An 18,220-nucleotide genomic window follows, 5' to 3' on the forward strand; every position below is an offset into this window, starting at 1 on the left:
AGAGATAGTGGAGATACTAGAATTTTTGAAATAAGGCCCTCTCTATACAACCAATCATATACCTGGGAAAGAGAGTACCTCACCTTTCTTCTTATACCCACTCCTCCAAACTTTGCCATCTCAGTCAATTTTTTTTAAGATATTTGTCAAGGACTTATGTGCCAGGCTCTCTACTAAGTGCAGGGGGAGAAACAAAATAATCAGGTTGGATACAGTCCGTTTCCCACATGGGGTTCACAGTCTTAATCCCCATTTTACAGATGAGGTAACTGAGGCAGAGAAGTTTAGTGACTTGTCCAAGGCCACCCAAAAGACAAGTGGCAGAGTTTGGATTAGAACCTAGGTCCTTCTGGCTCCCAGGCCTGTGCTCCATCCGCTAGATCACACTGCTTCTCCACTAACCCCAATAGCCTTCCTGTCCCAGAAACTTGCAACCTCAACTCCTTGCTGCCTTCAAATTTTCATATTCAATCTACTGCTTTTTCTTCCTGAATATCTTCCAGATCTACATCTTGCCCTCCACTCAATCTTGCCACTTCCCTGTTGCAAATCCTGGTCATGTTTCATCTAGACTATCATCATCATCAATCGTATTTATTGAGCGCTTACTATGTGCAGAGCACTGTACTAAGCGCTTGGGAAGTACAAATTGGCAACATATAGAGACAGTCCCTACCCAACAGTGGGCTCACAGTCTAAAAGGGAGAGACAGAGAACAGAACCAAACATACCAACAAAATAAAATAAATAGGATAGAAATGTACAAGTAAAATAAATAAATAAATAAATAAATAGAGTAATAAATATGTACAACCACATATACATATATACAGGTGCTGTGGGGACGGGAAGGAGGTAAGATGGGGGGATGGAGAGGGGGACGAGGGGGAGAGGAAGGAAGGGGCTCAGTCTGGGAAGGCCTCCTGGAGGAGGTGAGCTCTCAGCAGGGCCTTGAAGGGAGGAAGAGAGCTAGCTTGGCGGAGGGGCAGAGGGAGGGCATTCCAGGCCCGGGAATCTTAACTTATCTGTGCCTCAGTTACCTCATCCTTACATCAATTAACTCTCAGGTCCCCAGCTTTTAGCCTATCTGTGCTACAGATCTGTTGCTCAGATCATCATCTTGATGTGTTGCTTGGCCCACATGTCTCCTCTCAAAACCCTCCACTGGCTTCCTGATTCTCCTCACATTCAATTCATAATCTCCACCAACCAGCCCCACATTATCAATCAGCTCTCTTCACCTGTTGCTATTTCCCGATTTGTTCTCTCTGGTCCTCCCAAACCAATCTTCTAGCTGTACATCAGTCTCAACTCTCTCCCCTCTGTCCCTTCATTAAAGCTGTATGTCCATTTTGGACATTTTCTCCCCATATCTGATAATAAACCACAGATATAGGCCACCCCCAAATCTCACCTCCTCCAACAAGCCTAAGCAGCATACCCTAAAGCAGTATAAATCCATCAACCATCTCTAGCAGCGTGGCTCAGTGGAAAGGGCACAGCCTTTGGAGTCAGAGGTCATGGGTTCAAATCCCCACTCCGCCAATTGTCAGCTGTGTGACTTTGGGCAAGTCACTTAACTTCTCTGTGCCCCAGTTACCTCATCTGTAAAATGGGGATTAAGACTGTGAGCCCCACGTGGGACAAACTGATCACCTTGTAACCTCCCCAGTGCTTAGAACAGTGCTTTGCACATAGTAAGCGCTTAACAAATACCATCATCATCATTATATGAACTTATTTTAACCCATCCTCAATCCTATTGTATTTATGTTTACAAGAAGAAGCAGTGTGGCTTAGTGGATAGAGCATGGGCCTGGAAGTTTGAAGGACCTGTGTTCTAGTTCCAGCTCCGCCAAATGTCTGCTGTGTGACCTTATTAGGCAAGTCACTTAACTTATCTGTGACTCAGTTAGCTCATCTGTAAAATGGGGACTAAGACTTGGAGCCCCATGTGGGACAGGGACTATGTCCAACTTGATTAATTTGTTTCTACCCCCGTGTTTAGAACAGTGCTTGACTCATTCCCTCCTATTAACTCTCGTTAAGCACTTGTTAAAAGTGCTTAACAAATACCATAATAATTATTTTTGTTATGTTTATTCAGTTATTATTTAGACAACTCTAGTTTTAAGTATTTTTATTTTTGTCTCTCCTGTTAGACTATAAGCACCTTGTCAGCAGGAACTGTATCACTTCATTATTGCGTAGCTCCCAAATGTTAGTAGAATGCATTGTCCCATGTGGGCAATCAATGAATACTAACCCTTTAACTACTAAAGAGAGGGTACTAATTTGGGAAGAATTTGACTCCTCGAAATGGAGCCTCATGCTCTCCTTTGTCAAAAGTTCACTCATTCATTAATCGTATTTATTAAATGCTTAATGTGTGCAGAGCACTGTACTAAGCTCTTGGGAAAGAACGATACAACAATAAACAGTGACAATTCCTGCCCTCAACAAACTCGCATTTATGAGGTCTCTTAAATCTCAAAGGTTTGCAGTTACCTGACTGCCCTATATTGATAGTAAACGTACGGGTGAAACGTATGCTTTGAAAAGACACATGTGATCCTGAAATTCAAACTTAAAGAGCAAAATCCATTTAAAAGAGATTTCTTAATGGGTATAAAGAATTCAATACTTTTTGGGTCGGGGCAACTAACATCAATTTTAAATGTAATTAACTTGCGACTAGGTAGTGCCTTGGGGTAGAAAAAATGAACTACTGTAGAAAAAGGTCTGTCAGGTACAGGGGTCACACACTGGGGATTGGGCAGTTATGAGAGGATTAATAGAGAAAATTAAAGGACTGTGGGGGAGGGGGACACACAAAGGAAGTGACAGAAAAAAGGAAAGGAAAAAGAGGAATGACTTGGCATTAGTAGGTATAGGGTAGGAAATATAAAAGGCAAAATGTTGTCACTCTGTCAAACCAAGCAACAGCACTTGAAGAATAATGCAGTACTGCTCTTTAAGTGCACTGTATTGCACTCCAAAGTGTTTACTACAATGTTCTGCACAGTAAATGCTTGATAAATAACATTGATTGATTGAAGGGCAAAATAGAAGGGAAAATATACAGAAAAGGGCAACCTTCTGCATCAAGATAGATTGAAAATGCCAGAACCTTTTATATGGAAAGATGAAGATGGAGAAGGAACACAAATGAATTTTATAGAATCAATAAGGATGTGGTGAGGAGGAACATAGAATTATTATTCAATGAATCCAAGCACCAGGAAAAAAGAGCTTTTTGTGGAATCTGGGAGTGATAATAGTAGTAGTAGTAGCAATAGCAGAAATATTTATTGAATGCCAACTGGGTACAATGCATTAAACTAGACACTTGGGGAATACACACCAGAGAAATGCAATGTTTCTTGCCCAAATGAAATTTACACTCTGAGGGATCTAGATACAGAAATATTTACAAAAAGAATAATAAAAAGGAATCTAATGTACTGAATAACATACATACAAAATTGTTGAGAATGAGTATAAATAAATGCAAAAAAGAGGCAGCGAGTATGTGTAAATAAATACCAAGAGAAATAAGTTCAAAACACCAAAAAGAAGTACTATTCCACACAACAGTTAGTAAACAAATGGGCCCTCAATAATACCGACTACAGGAACTTGTGCAGGCCAAAGATATTGGTAAGGGTCAAAATGGGTTTGGGTAAAATAGAGGAGAGGTCCAAAATGGAGTGAAAATTAGGGATGAAGAAGTGAAAACTAGGGGTGCTAGGTGGTATGTACATAAATACCTTGATGATTTCAAAAAGAGCAACCACCTCATTGTTCATGCAAGTATCCTTTGGCACTATTGTTGGTGGTAGAATATTGGGCTGATTAACCATAGCCTGACCTGATAATGTCATTTCTTAGATTTGGCTTCTCTTATGTCCTTCAGATCCCGTTTATTATTATTTCTACTGGGCTCATTCCATACGTATCTCAAATTGCAATACTTTTGTAAACACAGAAGACCTGGATATAGCCAGACATATTTTACAACCAAGATAGCATGGATATGTGTTGCCACAGCACGGTTTGGACATTGAGAATTTTCCTTGGCGTTTTGAGAAAAAAACAGCATATTAGTCCCCTGAAAATGAAGAAACAGCACTGTATTTTCGGTGAAACCTTTCCAATATTTCATTTTCTTTCCTGACTGATACTCTATAAGTTAACCGGACCCTTCCAGTGGGTTTTGTTTTCCAGATGCTAAATCTCCTTGTCACCTTCAATCTTAAGCCCCATAAATACTGTAAAGTCAATTTCAAGTTGGGAAAATTCTGCATTTTCTTTTGGCCTTATTGAACCAGACAATTCTGTGATTGATTGAATGGCAGGAAGAATATGAAATTTAGGATGGATTGTGAATGTTGGATCAATGGGATTCTTTCCATAAATCAGTAAAAAATGGCTTCCCGAACTTTCGCTAAGTTGCCTATTGAAAATGAGTAGGAAATAGACTTCCAGCTTAACCACAAGTGTGGCATAATGAAATTCTAAGAATGAAGCAGAAAATAATAACATGTGGGGTATTTGCAAAGTATTCACTATGTGTCAAACACTGTGTTAAGTTTTGGGATAAATACAAGGTAATCAGACCAGACACAGTTCCTGTCCCAGTTGGAATTCACAGTCAATGAACACTGGGATTCACAGTCTAAGGAAAAGATCATTGTGGAAAGTTTTTTTTAAAAAATAGGAATCAGATTCTTTATAATAATGATGATAAAAATAATAATAATTGTATTTGCTAAGCATTTACTTCGGGTCAAGCACCTTACTAAGTAGCTGGGTACCTACAAGATAATAAGGTCCCACATGGGGCTCACAGTCTAAGTAGGAAGGAGAAGTAGTAATGAATTTATCCACCGTGCAGCTGAGGGAACTGAGGCACAGAGAAATTAAATGACTAACCCTAGGTCACCCACCAGGTAAATGGTGGAGTCAGGATTAGAACCCAAGTCCTCTGACTCCCAAGCTCCTGTTTCTTAAAGTAGGCCATGCTGCTTCTCTAAGTGAAAGAATGTAATAAATGTAATCATGAACCTTTCTCCCCTTTGAATTCATGATGCTGCTATCCGTACTTCCTTCTGAAGGCAGGGTACAGGGGAAAGATGATACCCTCTGCTTCCCCCTCCCCAATCTTAGTTACAGTCTCAGGGTGGAAACATATCCATTTCCCCTATCTGCAATTTATCTTAATGTCCATGTGCAGGAAGATCAGCCAATCCTATTATATTGTAGTTTCCCAAGCACTAAATTCAGTGCTCTTCTAACAGAAAGTGCTCCAAAAATGTCATCGATTGACTGATTCTGTCACTACAAATTCCTGTGAAATAATTTTAGGTTATAATTCTTTAATAATCATTATAGCATTTGTTAGGTTCTTACTAGGTGCCAAGCACTCTATTACATGTTGGGGCAGATACAAGTTAATGAAGCTGGACACAGTCTCTGTCCCACAGGGGACTCCAAGTCTGAGTGGAAGGGAGAACAGATGGTGAATCACTACTTTATAGATGAAGAAATCAATCAATCAATCGTATTTATTGAGCGCTTACTGTGTGCAGAGCACTGTACTAAGCGCTTGGGAAGTACAAGTTGGCAACATATAGAGACAGACCCTACCCAACAGTGGGCTCACAGTCTAGAAGGGGGAGACAGAGAACAAAACCAAACATACCAACAAAATAAAACCAAATTGACGCACAGAGAAGTGTCTTTTCCAAAAATCACACAACAAGCAAGTGACAGAATCAGGATTAGAACCCAGGTCCTCCAACTCCAAGGCCAATGCTCTTTCCATAAGGCCACACTGCTTTCTACCTATTGGATGTAAACTTATGGATTCACTTTGTCCCTTTTTTTTCCCCTGGCATTCACAATTATTTCTCCATAATATTTCCCTGAACCTACAATACTATGTTACAAGAAAATCATGCAATCATTTCACTTATCAATATGCTTTCCACAATTTAAAGATTTTATAAATGTCAAGGAAATAATAGTTTCCTCTTTGAACTTTTTGCAAGGTGAAGAAATATGTATTCTGACTTCATTAATTTAACTAGAAACATGTGTTAGGCAAACCCTAAACCAAGATGGTATTGAAAACCTTCCCACACAGGTTTTTCCTTTCACGGTATTTTCAAAATGTATTTTTACACACCCAGAGGGAAGACTTGGAACTGGATTTAAATCTGGGTATTGTTTAAAATGAACTATCTTTACATCATTCATTATTTCCAGAATCCAGAATACTTTTATCAGATAGCCTTTGCCCTAATTTTTTTCTTAAGGTATTTGTTAAGTATTTTACTAAGTGCCAGGCACTGTATTAAGTGCTGGGTAGATACAAACAAATCAGCCTGGATATAGCCCCCGTCCTACATGGGGCTCACAATCTTAATCCCCATTTTACAAGTGGGGTAACTATGCCATGCTGCTGCTGCTTCTGGCCCAGATTCTGCCACCTGAGAGGTGGAAGTCTGAACTACCCACACTGAGTGGTTGTTTATTCTATAAATAAAGGGAGTGGGGAATGAAGACCTCCAAACCTCTCCTGGTAGCCTATTTCAGAGTTTAAGTATGCTCGACGTAAAAAGACCAAAATTTTTCTTCCTGAAATTTAATCTCATTTCATCTTTATCAGTCCCCTGGGGAACTGAAAAACAACTAGCCCTCCACATTCTCTCTCCTCTTTCCCTTCCTAAAACCCTCCCTATACTTATAATGATAATAACGTCGATATTTGGTAAGTGCTTACTATGTTCCAAGCACTGGTCTAAGCACTGGGGTAGATACAAGGTTATCAGGCTGTCCCATATGGGGCCCACAATCTTAATCCTTAATCCTTATTCATCTTCCTCTTCTCCAACAGGTCCTCGAGCCTTTTAAATGGTATTTGTTAAGCACTTATAATGATAATAACGTCAATATTTGTTCAGTGCTTACTATGTTCCAAGCACTGGTCTAAGCACTGGGGTAGATACAAGGTTATCAGGTTGTCCCATATGGGACCCACAGTCTTAATCCTTAATAATCTTCCTCTTCTCCAACAGGTCCTCGAGCCTTTTAAATGGTATTTGTTAAGCACTTACTATGTGCCAGGCATTGTACTAAGTATTAGGGTAGATCTAGGATAATACGTTTGGACATAGTCCTTGTCCCACATGGGATTCACAGCTTTAGTCGCCATTTTACAGATAAGGCAACTGAGGCACAGAGAAGTTACTTGCCCAATTTCACCCAGCAGACAAAGGGTGGAGCTGGGATAAGAATCCAGGTCCTCTGACTCCCAAACCTGTGCTCTTTCCACTAGGCCAAGCTGCTTCTTACCCAGGGCTGAAATTTCTACTTTCAACAGCTGCATCCCCCGACTACAAAGCAGCACTGCCTCTTGATGAAGAACCTTTCGAGGATGGAGTTGATGAGGGGGGCTGTGGCAGTCTGGAGTGAATCATAATAATCAAGAATGCAAAGCACACCCAATTTCTTGATACCTGATGCTCTAGTCAATAGAATCTGTGGTATTCACTGAACAGTGACTGTGTGCAGAGCACAGTACTAAGTCTTTGGGATAATACAGAAGCAGCATGGTGTAGTAGATAGAGCATGCGCCCAGGAATCAGAAAATCATTGTATTGTCCTCGACTGAAGTTTCTCATGCAACACAGCCTGCCTGATAGCAAATCTGTGATATTCCCCCAAGCACGTATGTTCATATCCTTATACTTAACTATTTCCCCCATCTACGGGCACAGAATATATCTGTTTATTGTTGTATTATACTCTCCCAAGTGCTCAGTGCAGTGATCCACCCCCAGTAAACACTCAATAAATACAACTGAATGAATGAACAACATTTCGGTATCAGTCTCCCTGTAGATTGTAAGCTCCTTGCGAACAAAGATCGTGTCTACTGACTCTTTTTGTATCATAGTTTACCAAACACTTAGTTCTCTGTACAGAGAAGCTCCTTACCATTGCCTTTAAAGCACTCAATCACCTTTCACCCGGCTACCTAACCTGTCTGAACCCCAGCTCCAAATGTTCCTTCCCAAAAGACCTTACAACAAAGTCCTTGTAATCCAGTTCTTTTCCTTGTTTACCTGAAAAGTGAAGGCCATCCTTCCTCATGGATCGTGGAGCCTTCTCTCGGGGTAGCCTCCTCCACCGCCTTGGCACAAATTTTCACCTGCAATTGGCTGTGGTTCAGCTGATGTCATGGGGTGAGTGACTGACAGCCTATGCAAATGAGTTTATCTCTGGAGAGATGAGATACAGGTGGTTCCCAGCTCTAGAAACCTAAGCACTTTTTCCTTTTTCCCTTTGTCTCTAGCTTAAAGCACCTTCTTTTCAAGCAAATTAACTAACCACCTTCCAAAAACTTATCTGACCCCTTTGATTTTGTTAATTAGGTACAGGTCTATCCAATCTATTTCAATACAGGTTAAGTGCCACTTTTGAGGACATGATTTTTAGCACTTTATTACAAAATGGTGGCTTACATTCATCATTAGATTGACAGATCCTTGATATCATAGAGTGCGCTTTTGACTTGTTCTGTACATTCCCAAACTCCTGGTCAAATGCCCCTGAATTATGATTTGCTCTGAGGTGCGCTGGCATCACCTAGCATCACATCTTACAGTGATATGCTTTTCTATCTGTCTCACCTATATGTCTAGATCACCCCCGACCCCTGGCCAACATCCTGCCTCTGGCCTGGAAAGCCCTCCCTCCTCAAATCCAACAGACAATTACTCTCCCCTCCTTCAAAGACTTACTGAAGGCACATCTCCTCCAAAAGGCCTTCCCTAACTAAACAACCCCTTTCCTCTTCTCCCACTCCCTTCTGTGTCACCCTGACTTGCTCCCTTTGTTCTTCTCCCCTCTCGGCCCCACAGCACTTACGTCCATATCTGTAATGGGGTAATGCCTAGAACACAGTCCTGGGAGTCAAAAGGTCATTGGTTCTAATCCTGGCTTTGCCACTTGTCTGCCGCGTGACCTTGGGCAAGTCACTTCACTTCTCTATGCCTCAGTTTCTCATCTGTAAATGGGGATTGAGACTTTGAGCCCCACATGGGACAAGGTTTGTGTTTGATTTGATTTGCTGGTATCCACCCTAGTATTTAGTACAGTGCCTGGCACATAATAAGTGCTTAATAAATACCACAATTATTATTATTATTAATTTATTTATGCATATTAATGTATGTCTCCCACACTATATTGTAAGCCCAATGTGGGCAGTGAATGTGTCTGTTTATCACTACTTTCCCAAGCACTTCTTACACTGCTCTGCACACAGTATGTGCTCAATAAATCTGATTGAATGAATGGTCCTTAGCTTTATCTAAATTGTGAAGCTATAGACAAAATCCATCAATAACAGATACTCCTGTCTGAGATAAAGGGCTCCTCTGCTGTTTTATGAATCAACTGGTCATATTTATTGAACATGTACTGTATGCAGAACACCATATCACTGTACAACACTGTAAGCACTTAGGAGAGTACAATTCAACAGAGTTGGTAGATACATTCCCTTACAGTCTCATTTTCTATATTGAGGGTGATATGCCTATGATTTTCAGCCAGTTAGAACAGTAAGTGAAATATCCACCATCTTCTGTTCCATTTAGGTGTGCTTCAATTCCCTGATCAGATGTCTCTCACATTTCACAGCTGCTTTTCCTATGCTCTGATTCTCTCCTTGATGGCTGGCTGTAACCCAATCCCACCCATTCAGTGGCTCAGCCAATAATCCTCTGACATTTAGGAATTCAGGCCCAGATAAGGTATGCCTTTTAAGATAGCCATCCTCCAAACAAAATGGTTTAGGTTGTTAAATGCGGCTCTGCTCCATTAGAATTTAGTATTCCCTTTTTCCAGGCCAGTGGTTTTTCATTTCAATCTGCTACAGCACATCACTCATCTCTATTGGTTCAATAGAAGTAATATATTCTAGCCCAAGTAAGTCTCTGGGCTAGTCATTCCAGGGAATGTTATTAGCACATTTTTTTAAAAAAAGAAACGAAAGTACTTTGGTGTGTAGAAGAGCATATCTGGATGTGAATGGGTTAATAAAGATTTGAATACTTGAAAATAATTATGAAAGTAGTATTTGGTAAGCAATTACTGTGTCAAGCACTGTTCGAAGCTTTAGGGTCTTGTATTAGGCCATCGATTCATTTCTGACCCATAGCAACACCATGGACCTGTCTCTTCCAGAGCACCCCACTCTCCACCTGCAATCATTCTGGTAGTGTATTCATAGAGTTTTCTTAGTAAAAATACGGAAGTGGTTTACCATTGCCTCCTTCTGTGTAGTAAACTCGAGCCTCCACCCTCTACTCTCTTCCCTGCCACTGCTCCACAGCACAGGAGAGTTTTGACTTGTAGCAGATTGCCTTCCATTCTCTAGCCACTGGCCAAACTAGGAATGGAATGGGTACTCATTCATTCAATCATCTTTATTGAGCGCTTACTGTGTGCAGAGCACTATACTAAGTGCACGGCAATGAATAGAGACAATCCCTACCTAACAACGGACTCACAGTCTAGAAGGGGGAGACAGACAACAAAATGAAACAAGTTGACAGGCATCAGTAACATCAAAATAAATAGAATTATAGGTATGTAACATTAATACCTCTGCCTCTCCCTCTGCCCCTCCGCCAAGCTAGCTCTCTTCCTCCCTTCAAGGCCCTGCTGAGAGCTCACCTCCTCCAGGAGGCCTTCCCAGACTGAGCCCCTTCCTTCCTCTCCCCCTCATCCCCCTCTCCATCCCCCCATCTTACCTCCTTCCCTTCCCCATAGCACCTGTATATATGTACATATGGTTGTACATATTTATTACTCTATTTATTTATTTATTTATTTATTTTACTTGTACATTTTTATCCTATTTTATTTTGTTGGTATGTTTGGTTCTGTTCTCTGTCTCCCCCTTTTAGACTGTGAGCCCACTGTTGGGTAGGGACTGTCTCTATGTGTTGCCAATTTGTACTTCCCAAGCGCTTAGTACAGTGCTCTGCACATAGTAAGCGCTCAATAAATACGATTGATTGATTGATTGATTGATTGATTAATAAAATAAACATGTACATATATACACAAGAGCTGTGAGTGGGGAGGGGGGTAGAGCAGAGGGAAAGAGTCGGGGCATTGGGAAGGGGAAGAGGAGCAGAGGAAAAGGAGGCTCAGTTTGGGAAGGCCTCCTGGAGGAGGTGAGCTTTCAATAGGGCTTTGAAGCGGGGGAATGTGCTAGTTTGGCAGATGTGAGGAGGGAGGCATTCCAGGCCAGAGGTAGGATGTGGGCCAGGGGTCGATGGCAGGACAGGCAAAAAACAAGGAAGACTCAGGAGATTAGTACCGGAGGAGTGGAGTGGGTGGGCTGACATGTAGAAGGAAAGAAGGGAGGTGAAGTAGGAGGGGGCGAGGTGATGGAAAGCTTTGAAGCCAATAGTGAGGAGTTTTTGCTTGATACAAAGGTTGACAGGCAACCACTGGAGATTTTTGAGGAGCGGGGTGACGTGCCCAGAGCGTTTTTGTAAAAAAATAATCTGGGCAGCAGAGTGAAGTATAGACTGACGTAGGGAGAGACAGGAGGTTGGGAGATCAGAAAGGATGCTGATGCAGTAATCCAGTCGGGATATGATGAGTGATTGTATTAACAAGGTAGTGGTTTGGATGGAGTGGAAAGGGCAGATCTTGGCAATGTTGCCTCTGCTTGACTCTCCCTCCCGTAGCTGAGACTGGTAGAATAATGGAAACTCTCCAGGTGTGACCCTGAGAGAGGAAGCTTTAGAGAGATACAGGTTAATCAGGTGGGGCACAGTCCCTGTCCCACATGAGGCTAATAGCCTAAGTAGGAGGAGAACAGATATTTAATCTCTAATTTAAAAATGAGATAAATGAGGCACAGATAATAATAATAATAATGACATTTATTAAGCACTTACTATGTGCAAAGCACTGTTCTAAGCACTGGGGAGGTTACAAGGTGATCAGGTTGTCCCACGGGGGGCTCACAGTCATTCATTCAATTGTATTTATTGAGCGGAGCGCTTACCGTGTGCAGAGCACTGTACTAAGCGCTTGGGAAGTACAAGTTGGGAACAGATGAGGTAACTGAGGCACAGAGAAGTTAAGTGACTTGCCCAAAGTCACACAGCTGACTGTGTGGTGGAGCTGGGATTTGAACCCATGACCTCTGACTCCAAAGCCCATGCTCTTTCCACTGAGCAATGCTGCTTCTCAAAGATAAATTATGTGACTTGCCCAAGGTCGCATGTTTAAAAATATCAAATGCAAAAGAACATAAAGAGGTGCATGGTAATGAAATTCCACAAGTTTTGTTTCAGAGGAAAATTTTACACATTTTTTGCCATTCAGTGTTGAAGAGTTCCATTCTCTGGAATGTTATATGGACATGGAATAGGATGATATATCTGGGCCTAACATGTGTGGCAATAAAAATAGACATAGACACCTAAGATAGATGGCACAAAGACTATAAAAATGAAAATCAAATGTCAGCACAATTTTAATAACTGCTGGGTATCAGTTTGGACATCTGTTAGCTGTTTAGGACTTTAGGCATTAATTTTGACATTTTATATATTGCCTTTACTTATCTGTTAGCTTTTATCCTATTTTTCCTCAAGCCTTGTTACCAGTGTCTAATGTGGATCAGTTGATGATTTGCTTTTTGTTTATCTGCTTACTCTCACAGTTTAGCTCTATATTAATCTCCTGATGCAGTCCTCAGTTTAAAAAGTGATCTCCTGAAAATTCTTCCACCCCATGGATTCTGAGCAGTTTATCGTCAGTACAAATGGACCAGCACAAAGTGGGTGATATGAAGAAACTATTTCTGAATTCTGAGGAGTGGAAACTGCTGATGTTTATTTTTAAGTGTCTATAAAAGGAGTTAATTCTGAAGTCAACACCACCTGCTCTTTGCTCCCTCCCCGCACCATGAGCAGGGCCTGGTTAAGATCCTTGTTTGCTTGGGGCTAATGGATTTTTCAGGACCTGTGACCTCATCACCTCACACCATGAATAACCACATTCACTCTTTCTCCACAGTTTAGCTAATTAGAGTCCAGCTACCCCTAAAGCAACTTCCCCACATCATTTCCTCAGCTCAGTGGGGACTGATGTCTCTTTGGGAGTAGCTCCCACTAAAGACTACCAATCTTACCTTCCATTAATTCTTGCAAAGTGATGGGGCTATTAGCCTTTTGACCCCAGGGGCATGTGGTGGTCAGGGGTCTTTGGGACAGGGGAAAGGGAAGAGAGGACAGTCTCTGGGTCGTTGGGGTGGTGATCATTTACTCCTGCTTCTCTCTGCCAGTCTGGGGGTCCTCACTCTTTCTCGATTTACCAAAGTTGAGTCAGGGCCTTCTGAGCCTGGCTTCTCACATGCCTCCTGCATTTTCATTCATTCATTCACTCAATCACAGAGCACTGTACTAAGTGTTTGGGAAAGTACAATACACCAATAAAGAGAAACAATCCCTGCCCACAATGACCTCAGTCTAGAGACCGGGAGATGATGATGATAATAGCATTTATTAAGTGCATACTATGTGCAAAGCACTGCTCTAAGCACTGGGTAGGTTACAAGGTGATCAGGTTGACCCACGGGGGGCTCACAGTCTTCATCCCCGTTTTACAGATGAGGTCACTGAGGCACAGTGAAGTGACTTGCCCAAAGTCACACAGCTGACAATTGATGGAGCCGGGACTTGAACCCATGACCTATGACTCCAAAGCCCGGGCTATTTCCACTGAGCCACGCTGACTCGCAGGAGACAGACATCAGTACAAGTAAACAGACATAAATATAAATAAATAAAATTACAGATATATACATAAGTGATGTGGGGCAGGGAGAAGGGGGAAGAGCAGAGGGAGCAAGTCAGGGTGATGCAGAAGGGAGGGGAGATGAGGAAAAGTGGGGCTTAGTCTGGGAAGGTCTCTTGGAGGAGATATACCTTGTAAGGATTTGAAGGGAGGGAGAGGAATTGCCGGTGGATTTAAGGAGGGAGGGTGTTCCAGGCCAGAGATAGGATGTGGGGCAGGGGTCGGTGGTGAGACAGGGAGATCAAGGTAACAGTGAGAAGGTTAGCACCAGAGTAGCCGAGTGTGTGGACTGGGTTGCCCAGTTTGGGGGTTGGAGGGGTTCTGCTGTGGCAAAGGGAGAGATAGGGAAACAGCATGAAGGGGTGAGGTGGAGGCAGTCATTCAATTGTATTTATTGAGTACTTACTATGTGCAAAGCACTGTTTTAAGGACTTGGGAGAGTACATTATAGCTTGCTGTGGGCCGGGAATGTGTCTGCTTATTGTTATATTGCACACTCCCAAGAGCTTAGTACAATGCTCTTGGAGAAGCTCTTAGAAGCTCGTAGAGAAGCAGCGTGGCTCAGTGGAAAAGAGCCCGGGCTTTGGAGTCAGAGGTCATGGGTTCAAATCCCAGCTCCACCACTTACAGGCTGTGTGACTTTGGGCAAGTCACTTCTCTGTGCCTCAGTTGCCTCATCTGTAAAATGGGGATTAAGACTGTAAGCACCCCTGAATGACAACCTGATCACTTTGTAACCTCCCCAGTGCTTAGAACAGTGCTTTGCACCTAGTAAGCACTTAATAAATGCCATCATCATCATTATTATTATTATTACTAATGCTCTGCACACAGTAAGTGCCCCAAAAATACAACTGAATGAAAGAATGAATGATAGAGCACAGCCCTGGGAGTCAGCAGGACCTGGGCTCTAATCCCAGCTCTACCACTGCTTGTCTGCTATGCAACCTTGAGGAAGTAGCTTCTCCGTGCCTCGGTTACCTCATCTGTGAAATGGAGACTAAAACTGTGAGTCCCATGTGTCCAACCTGAATGGCTTATATCTACCCCTGCTCTTAGTGCCTGCCTGGCACAAAGTTAAGTACCAGACAAACAAGGTGAAAAACAAAAACAAATACCACTTACTGTGTTCAGAGAAAAGCACTGGAAAGAGTATAGTTTAACAGAGTTGGTAGACACATTCCCTGCCCACGAGCTTAGTCCCGAGCTGTCAGTCAGTGATTCATTAATTTATATTTATGGAGTGCTTACCATGTGCAGAGGACTCTACAAAGCACTTCAGAGAGTGCAATACAACAATAAACAGACACACTTCTTGCCCACAGTGAGAGAAGCAGCGTTGCTCAGTGGAAAGAGCACAGGCTTTGTAGTCAGAGGTCATTGATTCAAATCCCAGCTCCGCCAATTCTCAGCTGTGTGACTTTGGACAAGTCACTTCACTTCTCTGGGCCTCAGTGACTTCATCTGTAAAATGGGGATTAAGACTGTGAGCCCCCCGTAGGACAACCTGATCACCTTGTATCCTCCCCAATGCTTAGAACAGTGCTTTGCACATAGTAAGTGCTTAATAAATGCCATTATTATTATTATTATCATTATTATTACAGTCTAGATGGGAGGATGGGGGAGACAGAAATCAATTTAAATAAATACATTACAGATATGTATATAAGTGCTGTGGGACTGGAGGGGGAAAGAGCACAGGGAGCAAGTCAGGGTGATGCAGAAGGGAATGGGAGAAGGGGAAAGGAGGGACTTAGGGAAGGCCTAATGGAGGAGATGTGCCTTCAATAAGACTTTGAACGAGGGGAGAGCAAATGTCTGTCGGATTTGAGGAGGGATGGTGTTCCAGGCCACAGGTAGAATGTGGGCTAGGGATCAGCGGCGAGACAGGAGAGATTGGGGCACAGTGAGAAGGATCGCACCAGAGGAGTGACGTGTGCGGGCTGGGTTGTAGAAGGAAAGAATTGAGGTGAGGCAGGAGGGGGCAATGTGCCAGAGAGCTTTAAAGCCAATGGTGAGAAGTTGTAGTTTGATGTGCAGGTGGATGGGCAACCACTGGAGTTTTTTGAGGAGCGGGGTGACACATCCTGAATGTTTTTATAGAAGATGATCTGGGCAGCAGAGTGAAGTATGGACTGGAGTGGGGAGAGACAGAGGGCTGGGATGTCAGCAAGGAGGCTGATGCAGTAATCCGGATGGGATAGGGTAAGTGATTGTATTAATGTAGTAGCAGTTGGATGGAGAAAAGGCAGATTTTAGCAATGTTGTGAAGGTGGAACCAACAGGCTTTAGGGATGGGTTGAATATGTGGGTTGAATGAGAGAGAGGAGTCAAGGATAATACCATGGTTATGGGCTTGGGAGAGAGGAAGAATGGTAGTGTTGTTTATAGTAACGGGAAAGTCAGGGGGAGGGCAGGGTTTGGGTGGGAAGATAAGAAGTTTTGTTTTGGACATGTAAAGCTTGAGGTGGCAGGAGGACATCCAGGTAGAAATATCTTGAATGCAAAAGGAAATATGAGGGTGCAGAAAGGAAGAGAGATCATTCATTCATTCATTCAATCATATTTATTGAGTGCTTACTGTGTGCAGAGCACTGTATTAAGCGCTTAGGGCTAGAGACGTAGATTTGGATATCATCTGCATAGAGGTGGTCTAGCGTCCCCGTCCTCGTCCCCCCACCCCAGGAATCTGAGCAGCTTGATTTAAGACTCAACTGCTTCTCTTATGCGGGGAAGATCCTGGGAAAGCTTTCCTAAGAGTCAATTCAAAATTAGTTGCTCAGAGAACTCTTCCTGATGAAATGTAATCTCGCGGGATGAATAGAAAACAGTGAATCAAGACAATAAAACAGTAACTAGCGTGTCATGGAACTGTTTTTTATGATTAAGTGCTTACCATGTGTCAGGCAATGCACTAAGCGTTGGGGAAGATACAAGTTAATCAAAATGGATACAATCCCTGTCCTACATGAGGCTCACAATCTTAATCCTCATTTTACAGATGAAGTAACTGGGACTTCAGTTACCCCCCCCCCCCGCCCTTTTAGACTATGAGCCCACTGTTGGGTAGGGACTGTCTCTATATGTTGCCAACTTGTACTTCCCAAGCACTTAGTACAGTGCTCTGCACACAGTAAGCACTCAATAAATACGACTGATTGATTGATTGATTGACAAAGGGAAGTTAAGTGACTCATCCAAGGTCACACAGCAGACAAGTGGCAGAGCCAGGATTAGAACCCATGTCCTTCTGACTGCCAGGCCAGTGCTCTAACTGGCCAAGCTGCTTCTGTAACAATGATAAAAATGGTTCCTAAAAAAGGGTGAAACTAGATTACTAGATGAGTACAGTTCACAGATATGGGCTGATTACCCTGGATAGTGGAGGAAAGCACAGGCCTGGTAGTAAGAGGACATAGGTTCCCATCCCAGCTCTGTCCCTCATCTGCTGTGTGATGTTGGGCAAGTCACTTACCTTCTCTGTGCCTTAGTTTCCTCATCAGTAAAATGGGGATCTAATCTACTCCCTCCTACCTACACTCTCACATGAGCTCCATGTGAGACAGGTTATTGTGTCCAACCTAATAACCCTGTATTTTCCCCAGTGCATGGCACACAGTAGGCACTTAACAAATATCAAAGAGAGAAAAAAAGAAGCTGCCGTACACCCTCTTCAGTGTGACATTGCTCGTTTTACAGACAATCCAGTCTCTGGCCTCTGACCAATTGATGACTCTATGCCTAGCTTTATGGCAAACACATTTCACTACTATCATTAGTCTATAGTGATTACTTTGTGTCAAGCCTTGTACTAAGAACTGGTGAAATCATAAGACAATCCGATCAGTTACAGCAGCATGGCCTAGTGGATAGAACACAGGCTTGGAAATCAGAAGGACCTGGGTTCTAATCCCAGCTCCCCCACCTGCCTGCTGTGAGACCTTGAGTAAGTCACTTCACTTCTCTTTACCCCAGTTACCTCATCTGTAAAATGTGGATTAAGACTGTGAGTCCCACATGAGGGCAGAGACTGTGTCCATCTCAATTTTCTTGCACCTAGTCCAGTGCTTAGTACAGTGCCTAGCACAAAGTGCTTAACAAATACCACAGTCGTCATTATTATACAGCCCCTTTGCCACATTGGGCTCACCACATAAGGGGGAAGGAGAACAGGTATTTAATTCCTATTTTGCAGATGAAGAAACTGAAACTCAGATAATTGACGTGATCGGTCCAAGATCACAAAGTAGTTTGTGTCAGAGCCAGAATTAAAACCTAGGTCCAATTACTTCCAAGCTTGTGCTCTTTTCAATAG

The sequence above is a fragment of the Tachyglossus aculeatus genome, chromosome 1, assembly GCF_015852505.1.
Source record: "Tachyglossus aculeatus isolate mTacAcu1 chromosome 1, mTacAcu1.pri, whole genome shotgun sequence".
Lineage (NCBI taxonomy): Eukaryota > Metazoa > Chordata > Mammalia > Monotremata > Tachyglossidae > Tachyglossus > Tachyglossus aculeatus.